Source organism: Anas acuta, chromosome 3 (genome assembly GCF_963932015.1).
Source record: "Anas acuta chromosome 3, bAnaAcu1.1, whole genome shotgun sequence".
Taxonomy (NCBI): domain Eukaryota; kingdom Metazoa; phylum Chordata; class Aves; order Anseriformes; family Anatidae; genus Anas; species Anas acuta.
In genome coordinates this window covers 69,307,031-69,318,669 of record NC_088981.1, presented here as the reverse complement: position 1 = coordinate 69,318,669, position 11,639 = coordinate 69,307,031, and the positions used below count along the sequence as shown (strand labels likewise).

Sequence of the window (11,639 nt, the reverse complement as noted above, 5' to 3'; positions counted from 1 at the left end):
CCAAGAACAAAAACCTTCCTTTCTAAGGAATCAACTAATCAGCTGTGATGCTTCATTGCCTGCCATAAAACATGCTTTTTCAAATTTAAACCCATTAGTTTAATGACAGAAAGACTTGTGCGATTGCATCTAACCTGCAGGCAAGGTCTGGAATGAGAGATACAGTTATAACACTTTCAGTGAAATTATAAATAGCACAAACCTTCCTAACAGTGTAATGCATAAGCCACTGCCTACTCCATTAAAAAAAAAAAAAAAAAAAAAAAAAAAAAAGGACTGAAGAGTTTTATAGAAATGTTCTGCTATTTATTGGAATTCTTTAAAGTAAGGCATGTTAATGGCATGAAGGAAAGAAACAGGATGAGGTTTTATGCTCTGTGTTATAATGTATGTCAGACAAGATCATTTCAATGATTTTTCTGGCCTTAAAAACTTAAGAGCTTATAGCTCATTCTTACATATGTTGTATGTGCAGGACTTTAACTGGCTATATTATCATGATGAATGATCTTATTTTATGTACAATTTTATTCTTTTTGGGAAAAGTAGACATACATGTATATTATCATTTTCTTAATTTTGTTCATACAACCTGAAAATACCTCCTTTTATCTTTTATTTTAGACTGCTTTATAGCAACTTTACTGATAAATATAAGATAGAATATAAATATAAGATAGAATTGAGCTTTTTTTTTTTTTTTTTTTTTTTTTTTTTTTTCCCTAGGACTAGTGCCTTATAAATTCAGTGAAAATTATATTAATATATATGAATTTAATCATGGATTCTATGTGTTATCAACCTATGCACAAAGGTGAATGTGATATTTTATTTTGATCCTAAGAAATTCAAGAATGTACATTTCAGTGATGTGAACAAAAAACTCAGATTTTGAAAACTTCCTCTAGTGTATTTTTGTTCATCCATACACTTAGCTTTGAGATTAAGATTTCAAACCTTAAAAATTTCTCTTATTGAAATGAACATATTAGAATCCACATTTATACTGAAACAAAATATTGGCTTCCAGTGTTCATCTGAAAAATACTGAGTTATTAAGTTTGTACTGTAGGTTCTTTTGTAGCCAGATAGCCAGATGGTGATTTTTTTTAAAAAAAAGAAGCTATAACCATTGTTAAAAAGTGTTTTTATAATTAAAGTAACATGGACACATCTCAGCATTGTTTCTTACTTATGATTCCTACTGCCTACAACTACCCAATACATCCACTAAAGTGAGCATGTGAAAGATATAAACATGAGCATTGAAAGATATAAATCATCTCTTATGTTAACTTTATTCAAATTCTAAGGCAGATAAGAATAACTTAAGTTTGCATGTGGACACAGAGATCTGTACAAGACTCACATTTTCATGTCTTGCCTACTCAGGAGGTTTCTACTTTCATAAATTACATCTCATCATTCTGATGAAAAACATTTATAGAGTGATAAAGCTGCAACCACCTTTCAAGATATGCCCTGATTCCAACCTCCAGCACTTCCTATTATCTTTTAGGTAATAAGTTTTGTGCAGACATTTGTTTATTTGCTAGACATAGGATACCTAGCGTACCATTTACTGTGGGACTCTTGCCTTAACTGACTCTCCACTGTTAATTATTTTCTTCTCCACAAACTAATTTTTTTTTTTTTTCATAAAAACATAAAATAATTTAGGTTGAAAAAGACCTTCAAAATCATCAGATCCAACCATCAGCCTGACCTACAATGCCTTTTAATGCCATGTCCACACATCTTTTAAACACTTCCAGGGAAGGGGACTCCACCACTTCTCTGGACAGCCCCTTCCAATGCTTGACCAATGCTTGTTGATGTAAGCATTTTTTTCCATGCTCTTCCTGACTTCACTGTGTTGTGTATGACAACCCACTAGTCCCTACTAAGGCTGCAAGGGAAAAAATGAGGTACTCAATCCAATTTCTATCTTCCTTTATGCCTCTTCATCCATCTGTCTTGCAACAGACCATATAAAGTCAACCTAGTACAAATCTTGTCTGTCTGTCCAAGTTAAGCACTTGCCACCTAATACTCTAAAAATGGCTCTGGTTTCAGTCCCAAAGCCTGCTGAGAGTCTAATGCCAACTCTCTACAAACTCTTTTATGCTGCAGTTTGGATCGTTTCCTTCAGTGATTAGTTGATAAGGCAATTTGATTTTAGACCAAAACTGGCTTGTTTATGCAGTGTTCTCAGCTTATTGGTTCCCTTGATTTCTGACATTTCAGATTGTCATAATCTGTCTGTGTCTGTTTCCTATATGTTGTTATTCGGCTGGAGTAGACTGTCTGGAGCAGACCCTAGAACAGTGATAAGGTATCTGGAGCCCTGTTTTACAAAGTAACATGTAGCTGACATGCTCTACTGAGACAATTAGCTATTGTGCAATGCAGCAAATGATTAAACATCAAGGTGCCTTTTCTTGGGTACCCACAAAACAACAGGGTGACAGACTGGGTGAGAGTGACAACTGAAAGGGAATAGCAAAAGTAAATTAAAAGGCCAAGAAGTATTTTGTTCTCAGAGAAGATAGATACACTGCTCAAAATACACTTTTCATGCTGCAAAAAAAAAAATCTGTTGTTGATCTTTAGAGAAATAACAAAGATAGTGCACAGGAAAGTGCAACAGGTGAAAGCAACGTATTTATTTCTTTATTTTTATGTTTCTCCACAGTCCTGAAAACCCTTCATGTCTTCTCATCTCAGTCCCTGTTTCCTGTTCCCCATTTCCTGTTCTCTTCTGTGCAATCTCCCACCTTTAACACCAATGTTTTGCATGCAAGTGTCCCTACTCTTCTTGAGTTACCAGGAATTGGCAGATAACTGAAGAGGTCCTGCTTTAGTGAGGGGAAGAGTGTGAATCTCAGGTCTGGGCCAGGGAGGACAGCCAGAAAACAGTTTCAGAAGAGCTACTTTTGATGGGAAATGCCGCCTTCTCTCTTTCCAGTCCTCCCTCCTGTCTTTGACAACAGTGGCAGGAACAGAATTGCAAAGATAAGATGGGGATTTGCTGATCATCTTGGAAAGGCACGTTTTTATTTCCCCAAGCATACTCAGAGCAGGCAGTTTGCCATCCCTTCTTGGCTGCAATTTATTTTGCTTCCTGCTTCACTTTGACTGGGACTCCATGAAGTTGTATGTTTTATATAGGTTATTTTATAACCTTATGCTATTCACCATAGCCTGTCCACATGTCACATTATTTCATACTTATTCCATTGTGGGATTCTGCCTCATCTGTGCCTTTGAACGCCCAGAAATGCATCTCTCCTCTCTTATCAGTAGTATTAGAATACCAGGGCACCTTCTGTGAAGTAAAAGACAAGCAAGAAGAATGGCAGGAAACCCTTGCATTTCCTGCAAACCACTAGGAAAATGCCAGTGCATACTAACAGTGACAAGACTGTGTGTTATCTGTGCATACATTTTGAGAGGCTCATGATAGATTGACACTTGGCCTTGAAGTTAAAAGATATATTAGGAGTGGAAAGGTAAGCTTTTCTTTACAGTAATTGTAATAAATTGTCAGTGCTCCATGACCCCATGATTACTTTTGGTGACCTCTGGAGAGGTCATGACCCTCACACTGAAGAGACCTTGACCTAGAACATGACTTTAGAGACTCAAAAAAGTGCTGTTACTGGCTTTCCATTGCATAAGATTTTCCCTATGAATTAATCATTACTTCTCTGTCTTTGATTGACCTTGTCTGATTTATTCTGATTCTTCTAGTGATGAATGATGCTAGGCTTTTGGTGAGATATGGACAAGAAATCAATTCCTTCTTCACCATTTCATTTCCTTTCTTTTACTCCTTCAATCCGACTGTTCAGAATTAGTCTGATTTAATTAAATTTGATTGGATGACAATACCAGAATGCTCCATATGCAGACTGGCAATGATGAAGAAGGCATTGGGATCTCCCTCCAGTGAATTTTCTGAGATGGCTGATGGCACAAGGAATAAGTGGTAAGTGACAACAGTGCCCTTCCTGCAGGGGACAGAGGTGCAGACTGATGACATCACCTGTTGGGACATATTTGCTAATTGTTTAGGGGTGGGTCTGGAGCATAGTGGGAAGTCTGCCAAAGCTTTTCATCACTCAGACAACAGCCGACCCCTGCATATATGCTTTTTCATATATGCACTGATAATAATGTCAGGAAAGACCTGGAATGTATTAACTATGACTACTTGGCTCTGGGGTAAATGGTGAAGGGAATAGGGGTTCAGATGGTGTCTTCTTGATCCTGATGGTGAAGAGGAAGAGTTTGAGGGGAAATGGGTATATTCTGTGGGTCAAAAAATTCCTATGCAGCTGGTGTCAGCAGATGGGTCTTGCTTTCTATGACCACAGGACCCTTGCTGAAGATCAGAGACTGCTGGAAAGAGGGGATACACTGAATCAAGTGGAGTAAAACCTTCTTTGCCAGCAGGGTTACCAACATAATAAAGACATATTTAAATTAGAAATGGTGGCGGAGATACACAAAGAGTTCCTTTCAAGTGAGAAAGTGGTAGACCATGTTGGCAAATAATAGTGTGCAGCTTGATATCACAGAATCACAGAATCTCATAATTTCTAGGTTGGAAGAGACCTCAAGATCATCGAGTCCAACCTATGACCTAACACTAACAAGTCCTCCACTAAACCATATCACTAAGCTCTACATCTAAATGTCTTTTAAAGACCTCCAGGAATGGAGACTCCACCATTTCCCTGGGCAGCCCATTCCAATGCCTAACAACCCTTTCGGTAAAAAAGTTCTTCAACTTCTTTATATGAACAGTATGAGCAGTATGAACCTCATAATCAAATCCAGCAAAGGGACACAGGTGATTTAGGGACTGAAACATCTGAGGAAAGGCTGAGAGAACCAGGGTTGTTCATCTTGAGAAAAGGCTGAGCAGGATCTTCAATCTGTGCAAACAATGGATGGGAGGAAGGGGGGGGGTTCCTGCATAGAACTCCAAGTTGGTACTTTAAAACCCTCTATTCTTGACATATTTTTAGGCTAATTTGCATTCAGATGACTTTTTTTTTTTTTTTTTTTTTAAATCTGCCAAATAAATAAAACACATTGAAATAATGTAGTAAGTTTGAACAGAGCATTATATTTTTTACAAGAGGTGGCATTCATTCTTTATGGTATACAAATGACTTATGTGAGTAAGGATTACTCACAGCTTTCCAGAGTTTAAAGTCTATGTTAAATAGCATTTAATATTACAATCTCTTTTCAATTTATAATGAGTTTTCCAAAACTTCCATTATTCTCCCTAAAAGTTTTCATGTCTCTACCTTTCTGAAAGGTGATATTGTTTAGAAAATTTAATCAAAATCTCCTCCACTGTTTTTAAGTTGGATTACATGGTTGAAAGAAAAAGGAGTACCTTTCTTTTAGTTTAACACAAATTTTTAGAAACTGCAGAAGACTTTGCTAAAGTTAGCTGTATTGAATATGGAACCGAGAAGTAAATTCTTCATATGCAGGACATATATCTTCTGCAATGGAGGGGAAATGCAGATTCTGCTTCTGAGCATGATTATTAATCATCTCAACATATCTGTAGTAGAGTGTACTAGAGTCCTCTCATCTTCTTACTGCTCACTGACAGCTAACAATAAGAAGTCTGGATGAAGGAGGAATTCACATGAACATTCTGTTCAAAATATTTCTGATATGTTTAACATCAAATTAAATATAAATACATCCTTGAAATACTCAGAATGTATCCACATTGTGAAGAGACCATGGTGTGGGACACTATGAACACTGGTATTTCTTAGCCTTGGAACTCTCTGTAATGTCACTGGGAGATACAATATTGACCTAGGATTAAGGTAGAACTCTGGATGGTATGGTTTATTATTGTACAACAGGCTGATGTAGTTATCACTGAACTGAATCAACTACTACTTCTACATGTACTGTATACATGACAACTAGGTATTTGCTAGCTCAAGAGAATACAAAATATTAAAAAAAAAATAGTGTTACCAGTGGTTTGGAGGTTTTCCAATAAATCTGGCTGAAGTGGTGTTACAAAAATCCAATCTCTTATGAAAGAAACAGGAAATATATATTTCTGCTTTCTTCTGTGAAGAAAGTATTATCTTGTGATGGTCCAGCACTTCTTTTAAGCACCAGGAAATTTCATCTAATTTTCTTTCCTGTGAATTCAAAGAAAAAAAAAAGTGAGGTTTTCTTTTGGGAAGAAAAAAAAATCACTGAGAAGACTTGGCAATCTAAGGTAGTATGAACAAGGTCAACAAATTATTATTATTATTATTATTTTTTAAATTGGTACTTCAGCTCTATGTGTACGCATCTGCTGTCCTAAGTTTTAAGTTTTGTCTGGACATTGCCTTTTGAAACATAGTCATATAACACAGATTCATAGGAGCTAACCAGAATAATGATGACGTGTTTTAAAGTGATTTTATCATCTATCCTATTTAGATCCGTTTGAAAATCTTAGCTATGGATAATGACTTTGAGTATAGCATCTTAAATAAAACCGAAGCATAAATCAAATTCCTGACAGAAATTTCTCAAACTAGTGCTTTCCTTTCTTACACATAAATTAGTGTCCAACTAACAAAATTAAAAAATGAACACAAGAGTGAAGCTCATCTTCAAGAGCCACATTTTTGTTCAAAATATTTCAGTTTATTTTTTATAATTCTACAAAATAGCGAGTTATATTCAAAAGAGAATTTTCAGACATTGTACCCATGTTGTTATTTTGTTGTTGTGTTTTGTTGTTGTTGGTTTTTTTTTTGTTTGTTTGTTTGTTTTTGTTTTGTTTTTTTCTTTACCCGTTGGAATTTTTCCAGTAAAAAAAAAAAAATCAAGCAATGTTTTGCAATGTATTTTTTGTATTTTCTCTTTAATAACTGGGTTCTAAAACACTTCCATCCTCATTTTGGCCATAATTTCCATCTGTGTCAACTGTTGCTGTGTGGCATGGCCTGAAGAGAACTGGTGGCACAATTCTTCTGCCTGAAACCTGTCAAAGCGGCAGTGAGAAGTTCATCCATAACCTCATACCAGGCAGTACAGCTGGCAGCAAAAATACCAAAACTGCAGAGGAAAAGTAATGTTCAGAATCTGTGACTAGCATCTTGAGGGAACACAGAAGTTATCATGTTCAAAAGTATTGAAACATACTATTCAAAAGTGTTCCAATGAATTTCAAATCTGCAACTTCATTTTTTTTTCTATTTTTTTTTTTTTCCTTTTTTTTTTTTTTCAAACTTGAAATCTAAATATCAGAGTGCAGTATTCTTAGCTGGACTGACTTGTTTTGAAATGTTTCATTTAGACATTTCATGTCTGGAAATAAAAATTGCAAAATGAAAAAAGGTTTTTGTTTTTGTTTGTTTGTTTTTTTTTCATACAAAATATATTGCTCTGAGGTAGGCCTTATTAAATATAAGAGTAGTAGATGGGTTGGTGTTGCGGTTTTAATAATAATCACATCATGTTTGTTCATATAACCAAAGATGTAAAATTTATCGCAGTGTAAGGATATGAGATAAAGAATAGTTATGGCAATTGTAGAAGAGAGATAAAGTTACTCACTATTATTTTTCAGACAATGGGACAGTTTAGAGAGAGGAAAGCTGCACAAGTATAAGGGGATTGATAAATCAGCATGAAGAGTCCCATTTCCTCTGGTTCGCTGCTTTTCTACCCATTCTTTTCTAACCATGCAATCCAAATTTATAACCTGGACATATCTGAACTTCTGACTTATGTCTAGATAAAAAGGGAAATTCCTATATTCTCAAAACAATTGAAAGTCTTCAGGCTTAGCAATGCTACAGCTTTATATCTATAGAACATGCATTTAATTGAAAACACATAACATGACTGTTACACTGTGTCTTAATGGACTAACATATTGTCAAGTTGCTCCTAACATTGGGACTGGTGTAAAACAATTACCCACAGGTCAGGCTAATTTCAAAGGAAAGCCACCTCATTAAGACTATTGTTGGAAACACATCTCCCTAGGTGCTAATGGTGTATCATTCTTTTCAGTTCCTAACACAACCAGTTTGTTTGCTCACACAGTTAATTTTGTGTCTGCAATGGAAAGAAATGGAAGAAAAAAGATGGAAGAAAAACCTCATATTAAACCTGACAATGTCAGTACTTACAGATTTTACTGACATGAAACTGCAGATTTAAGAGTAAGAGAAAAAGCTTTTTTGTATGTATGTATATTTTTGTTAAAGATATTACACAAACAAAATTATTGAAATTATTTGAGAATCATTTTGTTTTGTAGTTTCCCACTAGTACCATAATTCCATTAAACAGTTTATTTCCAACTTAAGAATTTTCATTTTACAACATTTTTGTGTTATTCTTTATACTTTGACTTTGCTCCTTCTGAACATTACAGAGATTAAAATAAGATGACTGATACCATATAACCTGTAGTCTTCCATGGACAGACCATGCTTCATGATCTCTTAGCACTAGAAAGGATCTCCAACTAGATATCTGTTTTCAATTGCCATGTTTTATGACAGGTCAGGAAAGCTCTATTTCTTAACAGGATATTCTTTGGATCCTATTCTACAAATAAGTGGGCTAGATACAAACCAGCTTCCAATCTTTAAGCCTTTCCAAAGCTGTAGTTAAAGAGCTGTCAGAGGAAGCAATCAATCACCCAGGCTGAAACTGCGAGGATACATCTTCACAGCTGAGAAATCACCTTACCCCTTCACTTAAGAAGAGTTGCACACAAAGTAGCTAAATGGTTCCTGCTTCATCATTTGCATATCTAAGGAAAATTCCTTTTCTAGATGTCCTGTATGAAGATGATAATCTGGTCATCTGTGCTCTGCTATGTCTCATAGTACTTATTATTAAGACACCTATGAAATTATTATTTTTTTTTAATCCTGGTATTGTTTTCTCCCACACTTTTGTGTTCTTTGAGATCATAAATCACAGAATCACAGAATCACAGAATTTCTAGGTTGGAAGAGACCTCAAGATCATTGAGTCTAACCTCTGACCTAATGCTAACAGTCCCCACTAAACCAAATAGTATATTAACTAACTGAGGAGATCCAAGTACAAATGTATGTATGATAAGTATTAAAAAGTAAATATTAGAAACCCTTCCCTAAGGTTAGATATCTCTGTGAGAATTTTCTTGATTTCTTCAACAATTAATTTTGGAAAACAACACATTCTGAGAGCTAATACTGTAGTGTTTGCTTGTCCTGTAGCTTTATACAGATTTTTCTGCTTTTTCACTTCTCCACCTGGGGTTCAACAACTTTTTAGAACTTAGCGATGCTTAATACAAGGGCTGCACTGAAGATGTACAAATTTTATTTCATGAAAGCAAAATAGTTTTTGTCATCTAAAATCTGCTTGTTAGATGAAACGTTAGATAAGTGAGGGGAAAAAATAAAAAGTGAAGGACCCTGTTCTTTGTTGCAGTTATATTGATTTCTGTGTGTGCAAACTAATAGGCATTTAACTGAAATAAAGCTATTGCCAGAATTTCCAAAGGGGACAATATCTGGTCTGCATTGAGACCAATGTGTAATCTGAATTCAGCAGTGGCAATATTTCACCTAAATATTTCAATACATAGCTTGGACATCTGCCTATTTTCTCGTAAGAGAAAATTAAGACATTTGTGTCTCCTACATGCCCACCATCATTACTTAGCTAATGAAGCTCCTGTCACTGTTCTGGAAGGGAGTCAGTCCCAGTATTATTTCCTGTGTTCACTAGAATTGCTCAATTGTTCACTAGAACTGCAGAAGAGAACACCAGTTTCAACTTTTTGATCGCTACATTCTGAGTTTCATGAGCTTAATTTTACAGTGGGAAGATAATATGTGGCAGAAATATCTTTTACCAGGAGAAAAAGTTGGGTGATATAGAAGTCTTGAACTATTCTGCTCTCATTTCATAGTTTCATCCTGGTCATTATATATCATTGTGTTTCAGGTGCAGTATATTAAGTACCTTTGTGGGGAAAAAAAAGAAAAAAAAAAGTGTACCTTTGCATTTCAGGTACACCTGAAATATAATGATTTCTCTCTATATATATACAAATATTATATATATCAGTATATATTTAATATATATATATTTGCATAACTTATTACTTTTAAAATACACTACAAAAAGAGTGAAACTCTGCAAAAATAAGAATGAAACTCTACCGTGAAAATCTCAAAAGGCAGACGTGTGTAGAAGTTAAGGAACCACATCCTAACCTTTCTCTTATATGCAAATTTTTCTTTTTCTATTGACGATGACATATCTTGTCATCTCAAAAAAAGCTTCTTTCTGCTTCCAACAAATAAGGATATGCATTACATAGCCCATTAATCTTCCTCACTATATAAAGGCAACCCTCAATGACTCTTTTAGAAGAGTTAAAGATTCAGAATTGATAGGCATGCACAAGCAAAGTTCATAGAGGGCAGGTAGGGAAAATGTAAGACTATAATAACTTTAATAAAGCCATCTTAATCTCTCTCTTTTCACCAACTATGATGAATATATGGCGTAAGTGAAAAAGTAATTCCAAAAAAGAATCATGATTGTACCTGTGTAATCAATAGTTTACTAATGGTGTGCAATTAAATAATGTATTTCAATAGGAATATAGAAAACTGTTGCATATTACTTATATATTACCAGTTTGTGACTAGTTAACTCAGCTAGTGTCTAGTGCAAAAGACATATAATTAAGATAAGTACCTGGTACTCATTTTGACACTTCTTTTCCCCACATGATTACCAGACAAAACAAGACTTTCTTGGAGAGCTTTATTAAGCTAAATATTCATGATGAGTTTAAGAACACAAATACTTTGGCAGGAGACAAAGAGTCTGATTAAATTAATCATTCTTACAAAGCTGAAGTGTTATGGTCATCTGAAGATTGCTAACAAAAATATATGAATACTTTAGAGTGAGATCACAACTAGACATACTGAATATGTTTTATGTGTAACAGATGTACTAAATTTGAAAATAACATTTTACATATAATTTATACATATGCATAGTCAACATCTCCAAATATACACATTTAACTAACTATACATGTTTAACTCTTTAATGATTCTATGTTTTAAAAACATGAACTAACATAAGAATTTATCATTACAAAAGTCATTGAAAAACTCAGTGAATTTTGTAGATTAGTTTGAAAAAAAAAGATGAAGGTTTAAGCTTTAGTGAATAGCTAAACAGTATTCGATCAAGAATTTTTCTGAGGTTTTTCTGCAGCTAATGAATAGCATGACCTCTTCTTTTCCTGGGTTAATTATTGTAGATATCAATTATATGTATGGATTCTATAAGCAGATTCTCTAAGATCATAGATACATTCAATCATTAATGCTAGAAAAGACCTCTGAGCTAATCTAGTCTAGCTGTCTCCCAACAACCAATATTACCCTCTAAACTGTGATTCGACAACCCTGGTAGCTGAGATCTTGGTGGCTAGATCAGCTTTACTCATATTTCTCAGCAATGTGACCACCAGAGCACTCTCAATCAGACACCTCACACTACAGAGCATTAGGATTTTGTCTCTGAGCAGCAATATTGTGTTG

The 11,639-nt window shown here is 34.8% G+C and overlaps 1 long non-coding RNA gene across 1 annotated transcript in view; it reads right to left on the bottom strand.

The window, feature by feature from the left end:
- Positions 1 to 5,239: 5,239 nt before the first annotated feature.
- The window catches only part of LOC137854367 (uncharacterized), a 53,039-nt gene continuing 46,639 nt past the window's right edge, over positions 5,240 to 11,639 (bottom strand). Inside the window, exon 3 of the long non-coding RNA XR_011095110.1 lies at positions 5,240 to 6,197. This is a non-coding gene — a long non-coding RNA (uncharacterized lncRNA). The remainder of the gene's footprint in view (positions 6,198 to 11,639) is intronic.